At 38.8% G+C, this 24,371-nt stretch overlaps 1 protein-coding gene across 2 annotated transcripts in view; it reads left to right on the top strand.

The window, feature by feature from the left end:
- The first annotated feature begins 153 nt into the window (after positions 1-153).
- Positions 154-24,371, top strand: part of LOC306872830 (vang-like protein 1) — an 88,954-nt gene continuing 64,736 nt past the window's right edge. For both annotated transcript variants that reach the window (XM_079421696.1, XM_079421695.1), the window contains exon 1: positions 154-326. The gene's annotated coding sequence lies outside the window, so the exon portion shown is untranslated. The remainder of the gene's footprint in view (positions 327-24,371) is intronic.

Raw genomic sequence — 24,371 nt, 5'->3', positions numbered from 1 at the left:
CATTGTTTTTGCTCGTTCAATAATGAATTCTATTCTATTCTATTCTATTCTATTCTATTCTATTCTATTCTATTCTATTCAAGAATTCCTAGCCTACCTACGGTAGGCGTTATTAATATGGGCTGGTCGGCCACTGACTGTTGTTCCCCTAGTGCGTCATGTTCGTACTGCACTTCTAAAACAAGCACTGCCCCTCAGCAAATCCCAATTTATCGAGCTGATTGTACCACAGGAAATTCGGTCACTTTAAGTCTCGGACATACCCATGGATTATATATAACATAAATCCGTTTTTCCGTGCTTTCCATCAGAATTCAACGGTAAAGGTGAGTTTGTTTGCGATGAAACATTCTGCCGCTGTGAGCTTCGCTTGCTATAGACCTGCTGTAACACTTGTGAATTCAAAACCTTGCATTGTTATTTCTTCTCTTCGACTGACTATCAAATATCGTCCGTAGGCTACCGTTTTATTTATTTAATCTCACCCTGTGGGTATACACGGAATTCATTTTGACAATTGTCTCATTCTGTTGGCCACCAGCTCTAGACAGCAGAACACGACTAGATGCCCATACATGTAACATTAGGTACAGTGATTTTTACTAGACTGGAAATGAGTTCCCACTGTAACAGTGGAAAACGCCTTGGAAAGTGTGTTTGAAACCGCTTTGGAGAAGCATGCTCAGTGTTTAGGACCAGTGTGGAAACACATGTCGGGCTGGATACATGGGCACATTGGGAAAAAAACTGCGTTGTTACATTAATAAGGGGATGGAAGGGGGCATAGGTGTCGCTGACACGCTTCTTACGTGACAAGCTGACTATCGCTTGTTCTCTTCCAAACTTAATTATCTCCTGCTCGGGGAGAGTTTTATTGTTTTGCATCGGTCTTTCCCCTGTCTGGGTCGGTTAGTCGTGAGCTATAGGCTAACAGTAACTAATGTAATTTATGGTTGATGGATTAAGGCAAGACCCTTCAGGCCTTGAACAGACCGGGGTTTTTCCTACAGCGTCCGCCATTTATTTGAGTTGCGGGAGGCTACAGGTAACACAATTGGGAGTTGGCAAACAAACAGTTATGGGGTTTTCGCCGTTGAATAAAACAAAGGCTTCACTTGACCAGTGTAAACAGTACTTCAGTAAAAAGCCAATGTTGAAACTGAGCAGACAGTTTCGGGGGAAAAGGTGGTGAATTTATGGTTGTGAATCCTCGATATAAACAACATCATAACGCTTTCTCATGATAGGAATCCATCTAAAGCAATTTTAATTTGAGCAAACTACTACAATTTTTAATATGTATTTTGTAATTTTTTTAAAACAGTTATTTATGCTTCATTGAACACCATGGACTTGAAACTTATATTGTTTATCTGCAGAATAATCTGTCATCTTTCTCAGCTTTGACTATACAAAACATTCCAGCAGTCATTTCCTGAAGCTCAATTCTTTGTTGCTTGTCATACAGAAATATGCGGTGTGATGTCTTTTTTTGTTTTAAAACATGCACAAATGCTGAAAACCATTTAGCAACTTGGAGATTCCCACCATCCGACGAATTATTCAAAATTGTCAGTTATATAGATTATATCTGTGTTTGAACCTCTGATGTCTGGAAATTTCATGATTGTTATCTGTGCAGTTTACACAGGATTACACAGGACCGTGAAAGTGCCTGCTATATACCTGTCATGCAGCTACAATTTCAAAGCCATTTAATAATTGCTACACCCTTTTTTGAAAGACAGCAATGAAATGTCTCTTTAAACGGAAGGCCTCTCTCTCATAGTTGTTGAATATAAGTTGTGGTTAATGCCACACAGTGCAATGTTATTCAGCCTCAATAAAAAAAAACAACAAAAAAACAACATGATGGTTTTACTGTTTACAGTTGTTCTCAATTGCTTTGGCGCATTTTTCGAAACAGTCTTAACATTCTCTAAACTGTGAGTGCAAATGTCACAACTGTTTGCTGGAACTTCAGAACTTTATTGCATGCCTGCAAAATGTAGTTACTCACCCAAAACATTTCATTCATGCTTCAAAACTTAGTTATCGTGTCAGTAATTTGGCCAAGGCCAAAAGTAAAGTATTTTTCTCATCGTGTGAGCCACACTGGTCAAAATGTTTAGTTGGTTTTTCACCGTGACAGTCAACCATGGAAATTAAGGTTTTATAAAAATAAAAAAATATATATTTGTTGAGAAGAGTCAATAGTACATAGAAAAAAGTATATGAACATTTGTATTTGTACAGTACATTTATTTTTGTATGAATGTATTACATGTAAAGTAGTGTGACGTGTAACAGTGCACTCTGTTAGTATTACCTCATGTAAACTATGGCAACAGTTTGGATGACAGTTACTGTACTGAAATGCAGAAGGCTGCACTTCTTATGTATGCCATATTTCATTTCAAAAGTACAAATTTACACATTACTGTATGTGGGATATTGATTGAAAGAGACTGTTTCAAAATGTTTGAATTATTGAGGATATGGTCGATCTCCCAGTTTTTAGCTGCACCCTTCAGCCATTGTAAGGCCACGATTGACAACATTATTTCATCTGATATACACCTCTGTTCTTGGCCTCTTCTTCCTCTTCCTCTGTTTTGCCTCTGTACATTTCCATGCATCCTTACGCCTCTTCTTCCTCTCGGCTGTTGACCCTGATCGTTGGATGTTCATCCATCGTCAGAATTTGTAACTTTTGTGTTGTCCTCTGTCTAAATATGCTTTCCAATTGAAGGGTCATGAAATGCACATTTGAGCTATTTCAGAGAATTGGTTTATAATTGGTTGATCTATATTCTCTTCATTAGTGAAAGTCCAGATTCACTTGCACAATTCATGGCAAATTTACAAAAAGTCTAATAGAGATGTGTATAAATTATGCTTGACAATTTATGACAACTAGATCAACCATTTTGCATTTAATGACTTATACGATGAACTAATGACTAGATGTTTTGAGGGAACTATATAATACATTTTGAGCAACATGACAATGGCAACTGATAATGTAGGAAACAGCAGACAAATGTACATAATCAGTTGCATGAATGTACCAAAGCAATCACAACTTATTCAAAAGAATGAGAAACTGCTTTTATGATGTGCACAAGTGGCTAGATGATGTGGAGGTTGAACAAGAAGTTTTGACAATTTAATTTCTGTTCTGAGAAATGCACCAAAGCAACTGAGAAACTGTAACCAACATTTAATCAACACCAATAAATGTATTTTTTTAAATTGTCGGTTATCTAAAAATATCAAGGCTGAGAGATGTCAATATTTCTTTCAACAATTTCTTTTCCTCTGTGGCCAGCGCTAGAGTGTGTTACAGTATAAAGGCATTTCCACACTGAGCGTGAAAAGCGAAACAAATTTCGGACGCTGGAATAAAACAATGGCTGCATCTGAAAACTTAGGCAGCAGATTCCTGCCTTATGAGGCAATGACTTTGCAGGCAGCGTTTTTGCACGAAGGCACGGTAGGCACCTCACGAAACTGATTTCGGACAGGCTTCTGAGGCAGCGTAATGCTTTAATGATCTACAACAAAATAGAATGAGTTTTGGTGATAACTAAAATATTTAATTACTATAATACTAATTTCTCGTTAGAAATAACATCAAAAGTGCAAAAAGTTAATCAGAAATATACATTTACACACAAACTAACCACCAAACGCAACTTTCAGATGCCATCTTTATTTTTTAGCTCAACCGTCATGGAATGGAACGCACAGGATTGTGGGATATCAAAGGCAGCAAAGGATACATCTACGCAAAGCGAAAACTCAGGCCGTCCAATAAGATTTGAGCTAGGATCATGTGACCGGAGCAGCTGCTGTTGCACAAAATAGTGAGAATGGTGGCGCGGTTTCGAAAACAAGTGTTAACAAACAACAAAGAAGAGATTATCCCAGATAAGAGAGTGGATGCTGAGTTCTTGTTATCGTTGGTATTTGAGAACTGATTTATTCTTACATGTTCTTCATACAGAATAACATTTTTAATAATTCTCCACTGAATCATGTGATCTGTAGAGCCCGTTTTTTTCCACGTGCACGAGTGTTACGAGTCAGAGCGTGTGTTTTATTAACGTCTACACCTACCCCAACCCTAAACCTACCCCTTACAGTAATGAAAAAATAGTAATTGTTGTACAGTGTGAGGAAACAATATGCTGTATCGATGTGCGCATGCCCAGGAGCGCCATACGCATCACTTCTAGCCTTTACCACGTTCACTCTCTCTTCCTTTTTAAAAAAATTTGAGTGAAACATTTTTCTACACATGAAATATGAAAGCAAATAGGCTTTCATGATTATGACGATATGTTTTCTGTATATGTTTTGTGTGCAAGCTCATGGTATCTTTTTTTTGTATAGCAATAAAGGATGTTTATGACATAATGGCAGTGTAGCTTTATTAAACATACAAAGAGTGCATGTGTCAGCTTATTATAGAATCAAAATCAACTATAAATCACAATCGGAAGTTATTACAAGCACTCTGATGGTTTAAAGTGGGTAAGCAAATACATTAATAATTAAATAAATTTTCAAGTGTAGCTTGATGCTAACTGTACTTCTAATTATATTTTAGGATGTAGTCTATTCTTGTAAGCATTATAGATAGTTTGTGTTTCTGGTGTAGAACCGAACTTTATCTTAATTTAGATGTTAAATCCACACAGGGGCTACATACCTGAGGAAAAATGCATTGTTGGTCGGCGTCACCTAGTGTGCAGGTGTGAATTAGCAGAAGGTGAACAATCGTTTCGCGCTCCGTGTGGAAAGGCCTGGGGACTGTTGACACATAATGCACAATTTTACTTCATTGCTTTTCAGCTGTTTTTCTAAGTTCGACATTAAAAATATTTTTTTACTAGACCTTGTATTTTTCTCACTCCACTATTTTTTTACTTGTATTTTTCTCACTCCACTGCAGCGCCTCTCTCATCTTTAAATGCAAAAAGGTATTCTGTGTGAATGGCCTCTAACAGGAGAAAACAAAGCATTAGCGTACTAAGTGAACATATACAGAAACAGACTATTTATAGTTTTTTCCCCATTTTAAAGTCTTCCAGACTGTTCAATAATTCTGTCTACTCACCATAATTATCAGTATTGCCAAAATTCAGCCTTCCGTTAGCTCAAACAGTACAGCATGGCGCTAGCAACGCCAAGGTCATGGGTTTGATTCTTGAGGCATAAATGCATTAATAGAAAATCTCTAATATTCACAGTAGTTTGCAGAAGAGCAAAGTGGGGATGTGGTTGACAAGTCTGATATGTTTGTTGTTGTGTTTCAACTGATGGGGAAGCACACAGTAAGAATGTTGTCATTGTCATGTGACCGATCAGCATCAGTTGCGTCTCTTCACTGTCATTCACATCTTCTCCCTTGGCCATATGGGATAGTGAAGTGTTCGACAGTTGCACACTTCAGAATTTTGGTCATTTTTGAATAATTCTAAAATTCTTTAACACATACTGTTTTTTCACCTGCTATATAGTAAGGATGTATGCATATTTGATCATTTTTAACTTAAATTTGTGAGGCTTCTTGTGTTGTTTGCTTCGAGTTATTTAAAGTGACTTAAAAGTGACAGCAATCTACAGTAATACTTGCTGCTGTCTTTGTCATTAATATAAATCAATCATAAGTAAATAAAAATCACTCTCAGCTTTTGACTGAATAACATTAGTAGTTTTAATAAGAATCAGTATATATTTAGCTCATTTAAAGTGAAAACTTTTTTTTTTCTTATTATTTCTAGGGCTGCCCCCTAATAGTCGACTAAACATTAGTCGACCAGAAGAGGCTTGGTCTACCAAAATTTTATTAGCTGTTTAGTCGCAGAAAAAAAATCCACAAAAAGTCACACAGTCAGTTACGAACAGATTGTTAACCACAATGCTTCACTGAACACACTGATCATTCATCAACCTGAAATAAGACTTATTGTTCTGCCTCTGTTAGAGGCTGTGTACAATTTATGATAGACATTTGCATTTACCAATATTATATTTTCGTGATACTTTAATGTTCTGTATAAGTTTATTTTTGCCTGCCGTTATTTTGTAAGTTCTTGTGAGGACTCTTATTTTGACGGGTTTCCGCGAGTCACGCACATTAGCTAACAGAAAGCAGCAAACTCCTGACGCAGCAAGCCTTGACATGTTTGTGACACATTTAAATTAATCCTCCTCCTTCTAAACCCTGCCGAAAGCATTGGCTGTAAGTTCATTTAAATCATTAATCTGTCCAGTTTATATTGCAGAAGAGTATGTTCAGTTTAAAGGTGATGTGATATAATCAAAGATGTTTGTGATTGCCGATTACAAATTGCACTATTGCCCTGCATTGAGAATGCTCATAACTTGCTTCTGAGTTAGCGATGTATCTGTATACATTTTACTTGTTAAACTGATAAGTTTGTTACACTTTTGATAATTAATTTACTTTATTTCTTTCATTTCATTTACAGTTTTACTCGGTTCAATGGCCGCAGAGTTTGATTGTGTAAATCACACATTGGACTAATAAAGGAGCAAGGTGCTCATATCCTGGCTCTTGAACAGAGTTTGGCTTGCTGTTTATTTATATTACACGCTAGGAAAGCAAAACGTATAAAGAGAACAGTACAGTAAAAAGCCATGGATCAGCAAGTGCATGAGGAAAGCTCAGAAGCAAACATGCAAACTGAAGGGAGCAGAGGGAAAGAAAAGGCACCTTCAGAGGTCAGTTCTAAACGCTCGTTATCTTCCTCCAAGTCCTCAGTTGCTAGTGCTGCTGCAAAAGCTAGAGCCTCAGCAGAAGCTGCACGTGCCAAGATGGCGTTTGCAAAAAGACAGCTTGAAATGAAAAAGGAGAAAGCAAGGCTGGAACAGGAAAGAGCTACGGTAGAAGCAAATCTGGAAGCATTGGAATTAGAAAAGGAAGCTGCAGCTGCTCTGGCAGAAGCGGAAGTGTTAGAGGCTGCAGCAATGGAACGTGATGACAATCGCAGTGAAATAAGCACACTTTCATCACACGTGATTTCAATGAGAACGGAGGAATATGTAAAACAGCAGACTCAGGTGAGCACTGACTTTTCTACACTACCTCTGAATATCTCTTCATCAACCTGTGCACAAGAATCGACTCCGCGTTTGATCGATAAGTCTCAGAGCATGAATGCTGCATATGATGGCGACACAAAAATAGTTCAGGAGCGGAGCAGATTATGCGATAGTGAACGTCTACAGAGCACAAGATTTCCAGATTCCCCATACAATCTGCCTCATTCCATCCCAAATACTGCATTTAAAGCATCTCCACATCAAGATCCTGCTTCAAAAAGGTATACTATCCAATCAAATACACAGCATTACTCTCAAAGTCAAGCCACGCCTATGCTAGACTTTGCTAAATTCATAGCACGTAGAGAGCTAGTCACTACAGGTCTTACCAAATTTGACGATAATCCAGAAAACTTCAGAGCCTGGGAGTCTTCATTTATTAACGCCACACAAGATTTACAGCTCTCAGCTAGTGAAGAGCTAGATTTGTTAGTTAAATGGTTGGGGAAGGAATCGTCAGATCATGTGAGGAGGATTCGAGCAGTGTATGTTACTAATCCGCAAGCTGCTCTCCAGATGTCGAGGACGAGACTTCAGGAATGCTATGCCACCCCGGAAGTGATTGAAAGTGCCTTATTTAACCGCCTGGATAACTTTCCACGTCTGGCTCCGAAGGACAATGTGAAACTCAGAGAGCTTGCAGACATGCTCATGGAGATACTTGCAGCAAAAGGAGATGCATACTTACCTGGATTATCTTACCTTGATACCCCTCGTGGTATTAATCCTATAGTGGAGAAGTTACCAGTAAGTCTGCAGGAGAAATGGCTGTTCGCTGGCTCACGCTTCAAGGAAGAAAACAAGGTCAGTTTTCCTCCATTCTCGTTCTTCACTCATTTCGTTTGCAGTGAAGCTAAAGCAAGGAATGATCCTAGTTTCAGGCTTTCAAACAGTAGCCACACAGTCGTCCGAAATGAAAGAACCTTCTATAAAAATAGCACTAGCAGAGTTCCTGTGTTGGTGCATAAGACAGATGTTTCAAAAAATTATGAGTCTGATTCAGTGAGCTTGAAAGAGACCGTTAAGAGAGACTTGACGAAGCATTGCCCTATTCACGACAAGTCACATCCCCTGTTCAAATGTAGAGCCTTCAGGAAAAAGTCATTGGTGGAACGCAAGAACCTCCTGAAAGAACATAAGAGGTGTTTCAGGTGTTGCTCTCCGAATCATGTAGCCAGAGAATGTCTTGCAATCCTCAAATGTGCTGAGTGTGATTCTGATAGACATTGCACAGTCATGCATCCAGACATAGCTCCACCTCTCTCCACACCTCCGATGCAAGAACCAGACATAGGCCAACAGGATGTCATTACCCCTGAGGTAACCTCAAAGTGTACAGAAGTTTGTGGAGAAAGTGTTCCAATGCGATCCTGTGCAAAAATGTGCTTGGTGCGTGTCTTTCCTCGAGAACAACGGGAACGAGCTATCAGGATGTATGCTATAATTGATGATCAAAGCAACCGCTCACTGGCCAAAGGAGAATTCTTTCGACACTTCGAGATCCAAAGTAACCCCTCTCCGTATTTGTTGAGAACATGTGCTGGTTCCATGGAAACGTCAGGAAGGAAAGCGGTTGGTTTCCAAATAGAAACCTTGGATGGTAAGACATGTCTTGATCTCCCACCACTGATTGAGTGTAACGAGATAATGAGCAACAGATCTGAAATACCCACTCCAGAAGTCGCTCTTGCTCATCCACACTTGAGATCTGTGGCACAGTTTATCCCAAAGCTAGATCCTGATGCTCAGATCTTAATATTGCTGGGAAGAGACATGATCCGTGTACACAAAGCGAGACAACAAATCAATGGGCCTCACAATGCACCTTTTGCGCAAAGGTTAGATTTAGGCTGGGTGATTGTGGGTGATGTCTGTATTGACAGAGCCCATAAGCCGATGGTGAGTGTCTTTAAAACTAACATCATGGACAATGGCCGCCCATCACTTCTCACTCCATGCCAGAGCCACATCAAAGTGAAAGAGAAATTGTGCCATGGTGGGGAGCATAAGTCTGTCATTTTTCCCCATGCATTCAATCATGCTACTCATGGTGTGCAAGCAGAAGACGAACTTGGGCTCAAGGTATTTGACAGAACCAAAAATGATAACAAACCTGCCATGTCCTTCGAGGATGAGACCTTCTTGAAGATCATGCAAGCAGAGTTCCACCAAGACGAACAGAAAAACTGGGTCGCTCCTTTGCCATTCAGGTCACCCAGACCATTACTCCCAAATAATCGGGAACAAGCTTTGTCTCGCCTTAATTCTTTGCGTCGCACGCTGAGTAGAAACCCTGAGATGAAGGAACAGTTTTCTGCCTTCATGGAGAAACTCTTTCAGAACCACCATGCAGAAAGAGCACCACCTATCCACGAGGATGAAGAATGTTGGTACTTACCCATCTTCGGAGTGTATCATCCGCAAAAACCGGGACAAATACGGGTGGTATTTGATTCCAGCGCGCAACACCAAGGTATTTCTTTAAACAACGTGCTCCTCTCAGGCCCTGACATAAACAACTCGCTGTTAGGTGTGCTCCTACGGTTCAGGAAAGATCGCATTGCAATTATGGCAGACATCCAACAGATGTTCTATGGTTTCCTGGTGAAAGAGGACCACAGAAACTATTTGAGATTCCTCTGGTACAGCGACAGCAACTTGAACAAGGAGGTGGTAGACTACCGTATGAGGGTACATGTTTTTGGAAACAGCCCTTCCCCGTCAGTGGCTATATACGGTCTAAGGTTAGCTGCACAGCGAGGTGAACAAGAGTACGGAACTGACACTTCACACTTTGTTAACAGGCACTTCTATGTGGACGACGGCCTCATGTCCTTTCCCACAGAAGCTGAAGCGATCGACCTGCTCAAGCGCACTCAAGAATCGCTTTCCAAGTCGAATATTAAGCTCCACAAGATAGCCTCAAACAGTGTCAAAGTCATACAAGCTTTCCCACCGGAAGATCTTGCTTCTGGTCTCCAAGATCTGAATTTTGGAAATGAGAGTTGGCCTACACAAAGAAGTCTGGGTTTGTACTGGGACATAAAAATAGATACTTTCACCTTCAAAGTTGCAGCAAACGACCAGCCCTACACTCACCGCGGAGTGCTCTCTGTCGTGAATAGCCTCTTCGACCCTTTGGGCTTTGTGGCACCAGTGACAATCCGGGGCAGAGCGTTAGTACGTGAGCTGACCAAAGAGGTACATGATTGGGACACGGTCCTTCCTGAAGAGAAGAAAAACACGTGGGAGGAATGGAAAACCTCACTTAAAAAGCTAAGTAACCTTTACATCACACGCACATACCTACACCATTCACTTTCTAACACTTCATACACTGAGTTGTGTGTTTTTTCTGATGCCTCGAGCTGGGCCATAGGGGCTGTGGCTTACCTCAGAGCTCTGACTGATGAAGGCGAAGTCAAAGTGGGATTTGTGCTGGGCAAAGCAAAGCTGTCACCTCGTCCTGAGCCTTCTATCCCTCGTCTGGAGCTGTGCGGTGCAGTGCTGGCTGTAGAGATGGCTGAACACATTCTCGATGAGCTAGACCACAAGCCAAATGCAGTGAAATTCTATTGTGACAGCAAAGTGGTCCTAGGATATATATACAATCAGTCCAGACGCTTCTTTGTTTATGTGCACAACCGCGTTCAGCGGATTCGTCAGTCGACTTCTCCAGACCAGTGGAGTTATGTGCCCACGGTTCAGAATCCAGCTGACCTGGCAACAAGATCCGTGGTTACGTCACAGCTGAACGACACCATATGGTTCACAGGACCCAGCTTCCTCTACCAACCGCCCCAAGAGCAACAGTGTGAGTCCTTCGAATTAGTTAATCCTGAGACAGACGCAGAAGTCAGACCTTGTGTAACCAGCTTCGATACTCGAGTTGAAAGAAGCCTCTTTTCTGAACGGTTTCAACGCTTTTCTACCTGGGAATGTTTGCTAAGAGCGATTTCTTTTCTGATTCATCAAGCACGTTCTCACGGGTCAAGTTCCATCAGTACATCCCATACATGCAAAGGATGGCATCAGTGCAGCAAAATACACACACCTGAAGAGCAGACAGCAGCAAAGAGACTAATACTTCTACACGCCCAGAAAGAACTATATCCAGAGGAGTATGCTGCTTTGCAGAGAAACGAACAAGTTTCACATTCAAGTGCACTGTGGAATCTCGACCCCTACATCGACGACGGTCTCTTAAGGGTTGGAGGACGTTTGAAACATGCTTCATTCGAGTCAGAGGTAAAGAATCCAATCATCCTCCCAAAGCAAAGTCATGTTGCTAAATTGTTGGTTAGTTACTACCATTCCAAAGTGCATCATCAAGGGAGACAGTTCACAGAAGGAGCAATCCGACTGGCTGGCTGGTGGATTGTAGGGGGGAAAAGACTGATAAGCTCTATCCTTCATTGTTGTGTGACATGCCGCAGACTCAGAGGAAAGCAAGAAGTTCAAAAGATGGCAGATCTTCCTCCTGAGCGCCTCAGTACATCTCCTCCATTTACATACGTGGGGTTAGACGTTTTTGGTCCATGGACAGTGGTCACTCGACGCACCAGAGGTGGTGTAGCTGAAAACAAAAGGTGGGCTATACTCTTCACATGTATGAGTACGCGAGCAGTACACATAGAAGTCATAGAGTCTATGAACACTGCCAGTTGCATCAATGCTCTGCGAAGGTTTTTTGCTGTGAGAGGACCAGCAAAACAGCTCAGATCAGACAGAGGAACCAACTTCATCGGAGCAAGTCAAGAACTAGGCATGCAACCAGCAAAAGAAAACCAGACTAGTCTTCTGAAATATCTCCATGAGAATGGCTGTACGTGGGAATTCAATCCGCCACATGCATCCCACATGGGTGGAGCATGGGAACGCATGATCGGCGTAACCCGCAGGATTCTAGACGGTATGCTATTGCAGAAGAAACATGCTCACTTGACCCATGAGGTACTTTGCACTCTGATGGCAGAGGTGTCAGCAATCATAAATGCTAGACCTCTGGTTCCTGTCTCAGCAGATCCCTATTCTCCATGCATACTCACTCCAGCGATGCTCTTAACCCAAAAGCCCAGATTACCTGTTCCATTCGAGAACTACACTGAAAAAGACCTCTTGAAATGTCAGTGGAAGCGAGTGCAGGCATTGGCTAATGAGTTCTGGAGCCGATGGAGAAAAGAATACATCAGTACACTCCAACCTCGACGCAAGTGGCATGAGACTCACCGAAATCTGCACCCTGGAGATGTTGTGCTGTTAAAGCAAGTTCAGACCCCAAGGAACGACTGGCCTTTGGGCTTAATCACATCCGTCTTCCCGAGCAATGACGGAAAGGTCCGCAAAGTAGAGGTTAGAACAACCTCAGGCGGTAACGTGAAAACCTTCTTAAGACCCATTTCTGATGTTGTCTTACTGCTAGCCAAAGAGGAATAAATAAGACTGAACACAGACTGTTATAGTGGCATTAATAATGCCAGGCGGGGAGTGTTCTGCCTCTGTTAGAGGCTGTGTACAATTTATGATAGACATTTGCATTTACCAATATTATATTTTCGTGATACTTTAATGTTCTGTATAAGTTTATTTTTGCCTGCCGTTATTTTGTAAGTTCTTGTGAGGACTCTTATTTTGACGGGTTTCCGCGAGTCACGCACATTAGCTAACAGAAAGCAGCAAACTCCTGACGCAGCAAGCCTTGACATGTTTGTGACACATTTAAATTAATCCTCCTCCTTCTAAACCCTGCCGAAAGCATTGGCTGTAAGTTCATTTAAATCATTAATCTGTCCAGTTTATATTGCAGAAGAGTATGTTCAGTTTAAAGGTGATGTGATATAATCAAAGATGTTTGTGATTGCCGATTACAAATTGCACTATTGCCCTGCATTGAGAATGCTCATAACTTGCTTCTGAGTTAGCGATGTATCTGTATACATTTTACTTGTTAAACTGATAAGTTTGTTACACTTTTGATAATTAATTTACTTTATTTCTTTCATTTCATTTACAGTTTTACTCGGTTCAATGGCCGCAGAGTTTGATTGTGTAAATCACACATTGGACTAATAAAGGAGCAAGGTGCTCATATCCTGGCTCTTGAACAGAGTTTGGCTTGCTGTTTATTTATATTACACGCTAGGAAAGCAAAACGTATAAAGAGAACAGTACACTTATCATCTGAAATATGTTAGCAGCAACTTTACATGGCCACTCAATCTAATATTAACCCAGAGAAATGTGCGCTATTGAAGTGTCTGTGTGGAGTGTGGAAACTGAACAGTAGCGTGCTCACTGCAGGACAGATATAGGCGCCGGTGCGCTCACTTGCTCTTTAAATATTCCATCATTTTTGGTCATACAGATAAGAGTAATATAGCTTTTAAATCTGTAAATTCTATGTTTATTTGTGTGCACTCATATTAACAACAAAACATTGTGCTTTTGTGAAATAATGAAAGCAGAAAGCGCATCCTGTTTGCGTTCATTATTATCTCGGTCTCTCTGAACTTGGGCGTGAAACTCCGAAACTCTGTGTATGCTTACTTTACAGATATCTATAGAGAGTGAAATGTCTACTTTCAAATTAACCAATTCAAATGTAAAACAATATTCTCAGATTATGTAATCCATATGAAACATGCATACAGGAGCATCCGCTACTGTCGCGGATGCTGTTTGGTAGGGAGCCAGCTTTTTTTTGTGTGCTAATAATTTGTCTCTGTTGTTTTCTCTCTGCTTTATTCTCTCTCTTTCTGCACTCTTGACTTCTCACATCCACCGATCCAGCACCACAACGCCCTGATCACTGAAAATGTCTCTTCCTGTGAACCATACCTTATAGCGCTGTTAATAAAAAAGCTTTTCTGTTACTGTTCATAGATAGCCACAGAGAATAATCTTATAGCCTAGCCTATGGTATTCTTTTAGAGCTCAGATGAATGAATGAACAATCGAGATTATGGATACCACAACTAACTAATAGTGGAAAAAGTCAGTTATAGCATGTGTTGTTTGCTTGTTTTTGTTTGTCATCCTGTTGTTGAAGTTCTGCTCTGAATTGGACGATGAATGGTTGTTTTTCTGGACGAATTTCACTGATTTAGCTATATGCAGTTCAAGAGGTATTGCTAATGATTGTGGCTCTGATGATTTTTAGCTTTTCCACTGTGGGCAGGTTTGTTTGTTTTCCCTTGTTCAATCCTGTTTCTCTCATGTTCATATTTTTGAAATCTCAGAGCTAATAACTTGAGTCAGGGCTCCAGACAAAAAAATCGAGTAAGGAGCCATTGGCTCCTATAAAAGAAAAACTTAGGCGCCAAATTATTTTTTTAGGTGCCACAGAATAAAAGTGGTTTATTTTATTATTATCATTTTATTTTTCCCCCCTATCTTAACATTTCAATCATTTTGTCATGCGTTTATGTCTTATCTTTTCTAGGCTTTATCAGCATTTTAATCCATCTTGTAGATGATCAGGTCGACCGGGGGACTAAGGTTCACTTAAAGTGTGAATTAAATGTCTTTTACAACTTGAAATATACAGTCACAAAGAATTGTTCGTTACACAGAATCTGTACCAATATCATGGACCATAAGCATCACTTGGCAACTGAGTGCAGTGCATGCTATAAATGTTGTCACGTCTTTCACACATTCAGTCTGTTTTTCTTCATTAGTAAAATGCAATTTTATAGAAGTTGAATCATGTACAACAGAATAAGTAAAAATATTAATATGCAACAGCGCATAAATATAGCAAAACGCTCCTCTTTATAGTTCTTTTTCTAGCTGACTGATGAGTTTATGGACACCGAGTGGTTATTCTGAGGTAAATGTATTACAATGCAATGTTTACAAGCTTTATACATTTCCTCAGTTTGAAACACTGAATGAGCTTTTACATAAAACATGTCAGTAAGTTGTACTATAGGCTTTCTTATTGCCTACCTTTTGATCATGTTCATTTCATACTATAGTAGTAAATCGAAATATATAATGGGTTCACTTGGAGCTAACTGAGGTGCTAAAGAGATCGCGCCTGAGCATTAAGTGCGATACTCTCCGCTCGCGCGATCCGGACGCATACACGGACCGTGTGGACGCGGGGTACTGGTGTTTATATTACCGACAGTGTGCGCTTGTGGTCCGCATTAAAGAGCACCCAAACCGCATCATTTGAATTTCGTAGCATTTTAAAGCTGGTACTTTGTTTATTAAAAAGTAAGACAGCACAAAGCTTTTTGCGATTACTGGATAGCAAGTGCGCTTCAAATAACAGGAAGTCCATGCATTAACAGAACACAGCATATAGACTAAGATCTCGATAAGAAGATCGACCAGACAAGTGTAAATGCATCTGGTTGTTGAAACCACATATGGTAATTTTACTCCTCCCATAATATTAAAATAATAGACGTGTGAGAGCGTTTTATAGGCTATATGGCATGTTATAGTCAGATATGACAGCGCAATGCAACAAGCATCACCGCGGATGAGTAGCGGAGTATTTCTTCAGCAAGCGACGCGCAAACTGAATGAACCTGAAAGTAAGTCGCAGACGCTCAACACACAATCTTCTTCATTAAAAGTAGCGAGACTAGCCTATCTTTCCAGTGCTGATGCCGCGCGCTCTCTTATCGCGGTCTCTGATATTGAAATTAGCTGATAATTAATAAAATTATCCATTGCTATCATTGACGTGAACTCCGTTATATTTGCATATGAAGCGGGAATTGAAGAACGGATTTATATCCGTTTTGCGAAGACACATTTATGTGGCCAAGTGTAAATGGGGAAACGTTTTAACAAATCATATAGATATCCGATCAGAGAAAATGCATGAAGTGACCAGGTGTAAACAGGCCCTTTCAGGTCTCTCTCACTGCGTTCAGCAGACTGTGTGCGGCAGAGACGAGGACTGTTTGAAACTCTTTTCCAGTAAAACTTTGATGCGCATCGTCTTATGTTTAATACATGAACATAACAAAAGATGTGAGCGCAAAAATGTCCTTTCATGCCTTCATATATATAGTCGCCAGTGGCGACCTCAGCAAAAACTTCACTCGCAAATTAATATTTTTAGTCGCAGTTTGGAGCCCTGTTGAGTGGCTGCGTTGACACTCAAAATGTCTGTAAGAGTGAATAAATAGCAGTCTCTAAGGTTAAGGGTGTGATCTGGTGTTTACTTTAATGTGAAACTAGTGATTATAGGATATTGTAATAGGCCTATATTCTATTTCTGATTTTTTTTTTTTTACTTTTTTTTTTCAGTTGGTGTGCCTGATGATAATGAAAGGATTATAAGAAGAGTAAACGCTCAAAGAAAATTCTGTAGAAAAACAGATACTGTACATTTTCCATTAAAGTTAAAGGAATCATGCATTTTAAAGCCTATCAGTTTAAACTTCTTATAGACGATAACGGTTTTCTGAGCGCACACGTCTGAAGCATGCACACTGTAAGCAGGTTGTCACATGGCATGTGAGTTCTAAACAAAGTTGCAAAAATCTTTTTGCACTTAAACTAGGGCTGGGTGATATGGCAAAAAATGAAAATCTCACTTTTTTCAGAAAATGTGACTGATTCTCAATTTTTTTTTAATGATTTTTAACTAGTCAACTTGATTCAAGTAACGTTTTGTTTATTAACCCTGTAGTTAAAGAAAATTCTACTCCAAGTGCACCACAAATGAAGTTGTCAACATGATGTAAATGTTAAACCAATCACTTGTTAAATATCTTTGCAAAAAAGATGCATGAACTACAACTACATCTTGTCTCATACATATTATGTTCAGAAATAATATGAGGAAAATGCTTTTAAAAAAAATCTCAAAAATCAAGGTAGGACTTCAAATTCAAAATGACTGAAAGTATGACACCAGTAGATTATAACTACAGGGCTCGCAAAATTGCTAGCCCGACGTCCCGGGGCTATTGCGTCTTCCAGTCGGGCTACCAAAATGTATCACTGCCCTGCCCGACGGGCTACCTTAAATACAGGGCTCCCACGCAATGTTCCCACTAAGCTGAGCGCGCGCGACCGCGCAGAAGGAATAATGTTCCTCGCGCACACAAAAATGAGTTGGTTTATATGGTAACGAAAGTGTTCAACATTCAACTCGTTCTTTTTCATCGGTATTATTTGGCATTTAAATTTTGTGAACAGGAATTCCTTTTTTCGTGCGCTTTCACTTTCAAATTTGCGATCTTGGTGTCACATTTTACAAGAAAAGATAATTGTCTGTTTTGCTTATCTATAAACCTTTCATTTTTTAAGACTAAAACAAAAGATGGATTCGTTGTTATTCTTAATTAAAAAGCACAACAACAATAAAACAGTACGTTGACAATGACAAACTCTTACATAACATTTATCAACAAAAAGGAATAAGACGAGGCATGGCATAGGACACATCACATGCTGTACTATATACCGAGTATATTACAGAATGTTTAGCAAACTCTGAGGAAGCAAATAAATATTAATATATATTTTTTTAAATTAAAGAAAGCCTCCATAGCGTAACGTGAGGTAAACAGCAAAGATAACAAGCTTCTCAAAACGAAAACAAAAAGAAAAGTATAACTAAACTGGCTGTAGCTGACAGGACTTGCATGTTTTTTCTACAAGAACACCAGCATGTTCACCTTCTCTGGTTTAAGAAGCGGTCTTTTACTTTAGTTTGAAAACAAAATCCTCCGTTGCGCTCCGTCCGCTACACGCACCTTCGCGCTCGTGCTGACGCGGCGAGTATAAACCAGGCTCTACCCACTAAGCGCTCGGCTGAAAGCACCTCTCTTCACGTGATCTCAGTGAAATCTGACTCCTGCTATAATGTGCTGCGGCTGGCAGCGCGCGCTGTATGAAGCAGACGCTTTGGAGCAGCGCAGACCAGGCACTCGTACAAATGCGACCACGTCAAATTTTAACTCGCAAAAAAATTACCATTTTGGTCACAGTCTAGAGCCCTGTCATGTTAAATTTAATCTTCGTATTACAACAATAAAAAACATTTTATTTATAAAAAGCTTTAGCAGCAACACTAATATTAGCAGTAAGCAAAATAAACGTAGAATGTCTAATGTTTTCAAATGGAGAAAATAAAGGACAGGTGTCATATCAACTTAACTACAGTTTTAGTAGGTTTATAAGCCTGTTTAATAGGCTAAAGAGTGAAGAATAATTCACTGCATAATGTTAATTCACTGAATAATATTCTCTGGAATATTGGAATATAACAAGCATTGTATTTTATTGCATTTCTCAACTGGCATGCTCTAAATTATGCTGCTGACAGCGCGGTTTATCTATGCATTTACACAGAACTATTGGCTACTCAAACTGCGATCGATTGCAGAGATCATAAATAATTAATTTCCATAGAGTTGTATTAATTTAGATGTTTATAAATGAAATAATGGTTATATATTAAGTGTTAATACAATTTAGGGTGCTTCAAAAAAGTGAATCTTGTTAAAAGTTACATGCGGTGACCGAGCTGAGCATTTCTTGAGCATCAACCGCTGAGTGAACTGCAATCGTCTTCACAAGACTAATGATGAGCATATAGACAACAGAGAGAATTAAATTCAGCGCTTTTATTTCCAACATGCGCTGATTCATGGCTGTGTTATTTCAGGCAAAGTTATATCTTTATAGGTACAGGGCTTGACAGAGTATCTTATTTATAATATTTCTTAGAGCCAAGTTGCATAAACTACATATCAGGCATTTATGTAATACATCTAATTTGTGCATTAATGCCTGTAATATTAAATAGTTTACTAACTACAGCAAATCAAGTACCTGCACGCCATTGCTGCCTCGTCTCCCCTCAGATGCGGTGCAATTGCGATCCTGCGAGCAATTCTCAAAACACCCACAAGATGGCGGTGTTTATCGGTGAATCCGATATTACAAAACCGATATCCGATTATGGAAAAATGCTTAAATATCGGGAAAATATCGGTAAATCGATATATCGGTCAATCTCTACCCATGATCCTTCAGAAATCATTCTAATATGCTGATTTATTATCAGCGTTGAAACTGTTGTGCTGCTTCATATTTATTTGGAACCTTTTTTCTTTGATTCTTTGATTAATAAAAAGTTTAAAAGAACAGCATTTATTCAAAATAGAAATATTTTCTAACAATAGAAGTCTTTACTATCAATTTTATCCATTTAACACATCCTTGCTGAATAAAGTTTATTTAACTTTCTTTAAACTTTTTTAAAGTATCTTTAAAAAATAAATAAAAAACATTTCTGACCCCCAAATTTTGAATAGTTTATATTGTAACACAAAATCTCTATTTTGACTAAACACTGTTCTTTTGAACTTTTTTATATTTAAAAAATATCGCAGGTCCCAAAAAATACAGTATATAATAAAAAAAAGAAAAAAAAAAGCAGTACAACTGTTTCCAACATTGATTCAAAATCAGCATATTAGAATGATTTCTAAAGGATCATGTGACACTGAAAATACTGCTTCACAGGAATTAATTACATTTTAAAGTATAGTAAAATAGTAAACATTTATTTTAAATTGCAATAATATTTCGCAATATTATTTTGTGAAATAATATTCAGTATTTTTATCAAATAGATACAGCCTTGATGAGCATAAGAAACTTCTTTAAAAAACTATTGATCCAAACTTTTGAACTTCAGTGTATTGTACAGTAAAAATGTTTTCTCATGTAACCTAAAATGTACGTCATTTAGTTACATCAAGGGTCAAATCAAATATAAATAGCACATTAAAGTTAAAAGTTACACACTTTTTTTGTGTGCGCGCTGCACAGGTCTGGTATAAAGAATACTTTTGCTTAGGTGACCAAAATGTCTGCCCAATAGAGACAAGTTTTGCTCCGCAAGAAAACTAAATTGAAGAGTTTTTAAGGCCTTAGCCAGTTTTAAATACGTTAAATGGTATAAGAAATAATTTTTAAAATTGCCTTAAATAGATTTTTAAGAATTCGGCAGATACCTTGTAAATAGTAAAATAAAACTCTTTCCTTGATATTCGTTGATATTTGTGTATTGAAAATGTTTTTGATTGACATTTTATGGTCTTCTTATTTTATTTGGGCTAGTTAAATTAATTTTTGGCCTACCAAAATCTGAAGAGTACCTGCCCGAAGGGCTACCAGGGATTTTGAAATTTTGCGAGCCCTGGGGGCGTATGTTTGGTAACCATGGTAATTTCAGTTAGGACCACATTTAGGACAAAAGCTATTACAGAATAGCATTTCCTAAGTGCGTTATCTTATCTTAACTACAGATAGGAAAGGGGTATTACAGAAACCTCCTAACTTGACAAAAAAAAACAACTAAAAACTGTCTTAACTTTAGGACAACCCCTCAGCTGTCCTAACTTCAAAATTATTTGAAAGCTAACAGAAAAAAACGCTTACAACTGTGCTGTCCGACAATGGTATTACATTTATTAATAGTTGAAAATGAAGAACGAAGATGTTTATTGGTAGAAAGTCTCTTGGAGGACCCTGAAGATGTGTTATATTTTGATGACAAAACACTTATAAGTAATTACAGACTGCCGCACAACATATTACAGTTAGCACAGAAACTGCAACCAGCATTATAGAGACCAACAAAAGTGTCATGGAGCATTACTGGTTGTAGTGCAAGTGACTAATGCCTTACGTTTTTTTGCAAAAGGCGATTTTCAAAGTGAAGTAGCTCCTATTATTTTGTTTACCACATTAGCAGTGTTGGTTGCTTGGTAACAGACCTGAGAGTGGATTGTCGAGCTTGATTATGCCATTTAAGATTTCCTAACTAGAGATAAGATACTATTTTGTAAGATAGGATAAGAATCCCAAATCAAGTTAAGATTTTCTTATGTAATATGAATTTGCGAAAAATCCTAATTCAACATATCATATCTTAAGTTAAGACCTAAGATAAGAAACTTTCTGTAATACGCCCCCTGAACTATAAATGTTCTGTAAAAACAACAGCAGATTTCAGCCTGTCACCATGATGAAAACATGAAATATCAGACATACAGTAGGAGTTACAGGTTTTTTATCCGATTGCGCTGCTTGTCCTTTGTTTTTTCTGTATAAACATAGACATGTTTGACTGTTGCACTCGCGTCTCTTGCAGCATCTTGTGCATGAAATGGCATTATAATGGGCTCAAGTTAAAAGAAGTTCACTCCCATCTTCTTGCATGTTTTTCCTTTTCCACGGCCCGTGTCGCATCTTTGTCAACACAAATGTGCATTCTGTGTGAATGGTGCCTAGCAATATGAGTGCTTTACATGCGAGCGGTTAATCATGAGCAGTTAATCAGGTGGCACTTATGGAACAACAATAATATAGCATTTCCTTGTTAACCACTGTAAACACAGCAGTGTTAAATTTAAATTGATTATACAGAGGCAAGATTAAAAGACAAAGCCATGTGAACTTTTCTGAAAACAGTCAGTTCCCCTCAGAAACACATTCATATACATTTCATATTTAGTATTTTCTTCCTATATTTCACACATTGTGAACAGTGATCTTGTTCTGCCTGCTACAGTATTTTCTCCTCTTTGCGTCCATCTTCAGTGTCTCTGGTTTCTGTCAATGGCCATTTACAGACTAATTATGAGACTAATTTTTACAGACTAATGTCAGACATGCGGCTGTACACACAGAAAAGAACATCGCGTGCGAGTACTGAATAGAGTTGTCTTTCACGCCCGAATGCTTTTTAATTGCTTGAATTTTTCGATTAACAAGCCTTAAAAACGCATGCAAATGATAAACTTTCATGACAACGCAGCAGTGGCCCGATCGGGCAAGTGACAAATCCATCAAGAGTGTCTTTCATGCTGGCCTGGGCCATGGAGCACTCTTTATTGTCAAGCCCTGTTTAATAAGACATGTCTTTATTTGAATGCTGCTTTTAAATGGTCTAGCGTGAAGATAAACATGGCAGATTATGTGCGGCTCACTCGGTGGGTCTCTGCTAATATGGCAATGTGGTATCATTGTTTTGGCCCACAATTTTCAGAAAATCATCAATCAAGGATGACTTAAAGGGCACCTTTATGCCCCTTTTTACAAGATGTAATATTGGTCTTGGGTGTCCCCAGAATGTGTCTGTGAAGTTTCAGCTCAAAATACCCTGTGGATCATTTAATATAACAACTAGAAAATGACATTTTTGGGGTGTGTCTAGAAAAGACCTGTTTTGGAGTGCATCACTTTAAATGCAAATGAGCTGCATATTCCCGCCCCGTCTTGTCGAGGGTGTTGCGTATACATCTCTCTGCATTGCATATCTGCTGCAATAAACAGCTGGTAGAAGCAACATGATAGAGCAAGAGAATTGGTATTCAGTCGTACATATGGGAAGCCAAATGCACTGAGAGTGGGACGAAACAATGTTACAGAGCTTGCTACCGAATGAACAGCGCGGTGCAAACCAATCTCACAAGCACGGCGCTGATCAATTAAAATACTTTGATAACACACGCGCACAAACACGGTTAAAATGCAAAGCACTATAACGACATGACATTCACAAAGCAGTTTGGAGTGATAAATATATTTAGGTACATTTTGAGGTGAATTACCTTGAAGTCAAGTCAAGTCACCTTTATTTATATAGCGCTTTTAACAATACAGATTGTGTCAAAGCATTTAACAGTATCAAATTTGAGGATATAGTGTCAGTAATGTATAATAAGATTAAACATTCAATTTTCAGTTAAAGGCATTTCATTATTGAATTCAGAGATGTCATTGTCTAGCTCAGTTTAGTTTAAATAGTATCTGTGAAATCAAATTGACGATAATCGCTAGAAATCAAGTGTCCTCAACTGAGCAAGCCAGAGGCGACAGCGGCAAGGAACCAAAACTCCCTCTGTGACAGAATGGAGAAAAAAAAAAACCTTGGGAGAAACCAGGCTCTGGCCAGGATATTATTATTTATTTATTGTTTACTAATTGTTTTAATTAAAATTATAAATGTATTATATTTCTATTTTTATATTGTTGCAATTTCTAACAATAATAGTATTGTGTAGTTCGGTATTTTATTATTATTTTTTAGTTATTTGTTTTATTTTAAGTTTTATTGTATTGTAAGTCGAGGTCTTCACTGGGGATATGTCCCCGGGGCTCATCCAGGTGTCCGGCCCCCGCCGACGATCAGGGCCACATATATCACCTCCCGGTGCCGATCCACCATCTGATCCAGACACAGACTGAGAAACAGAATAGAAACTGACAAATATTAGCGTAGATGCCATTCTTCTTATGATGTAACGAGTACATCATGTGTTATGTGTACTCGTTACATCATAAGTGTGTCCCCGAGTGTCCCCGGTTCCGGTTGATCTAATTAATGCAGCCTAACAATCCTTTAACAGATTTGAATAATAGAAGTGTATTAGTGTGTTATGTGTAAACCAGATTAAAGAAATGTGTCTTTAATCTAGATTTAAACTGACAGAGTGTGTCTGCCTCCCGAACAGTATTAGGTAGATTGTTCCAGAGTTTGGGTGCTAAATAGGAAAAGGGTCTGCCGCCCGCAGTCGATTTTGATATTCTAGGTATTATCAAATGGCCAGAGTTTTGAGAACGCAGCAGACGTGGAGGACTATAATGTGATAAGAGCTCGCTCAAGTACTGAGGAGCTAAGCCATTCAGGGCTTTATAAGTAATTAACAAGATTTTAAAATCTATATGATGTTTGATAGGGAGCCAATGCAATGTTGACAGAACCGGGCTAATATGGTCGTACTTCCTGGTTCTAGTAAGGATTCTAGCTGCTGCATTTAGGACCAACTATAATTTGTTGATCAAGCGTGCCGAACAACCACCCAATAAAGCATTACAATAGTCTAACCTTGAGGTCATAAACGCATGAATTAGTATTTCTGCATTTGACGTTGAGAGCATAGGTAGCAATTTAGATATGTTTTTGAGATGGAAAAATGCAGTTTTATAGATGCTAGAAACATGGCTTTCAAATGAAAAATTGCTATCAAAAAACACACCTAGGTTCCTAACTGATGAAGAAGAATTTACAGAGCAGCTGTCAAGTGTTAGATAGTGTTCTAGGTTATTACATGTGGGGTTTTTAGGTCTGATAATTAACACCTCTGTTCAATTTAGCAGTAAGAAGTTACTCGTCATGCAGTTTTTTATATCGACTATGCATTCTGTTAGTTTCTCAATTTGGTGTGTTTCACTGGGCC

Source organism: Barbus barbus (genome assembly GCF_936440315.1).
Source record: "Barbus barbus genome assembly, chromosome: 7".
Lineage (NCBI taxonomy): Eukaryota > Metazoa > Chordata > Actinopteri > Cypriniformes > Cyprinidae > Barbus > Barbus barbus.
The sequence above is the reverse complement of the archived record's forward strand: the minus strand, read 5'-3'. Positions and strand labels throughout refer to the sequence as shown.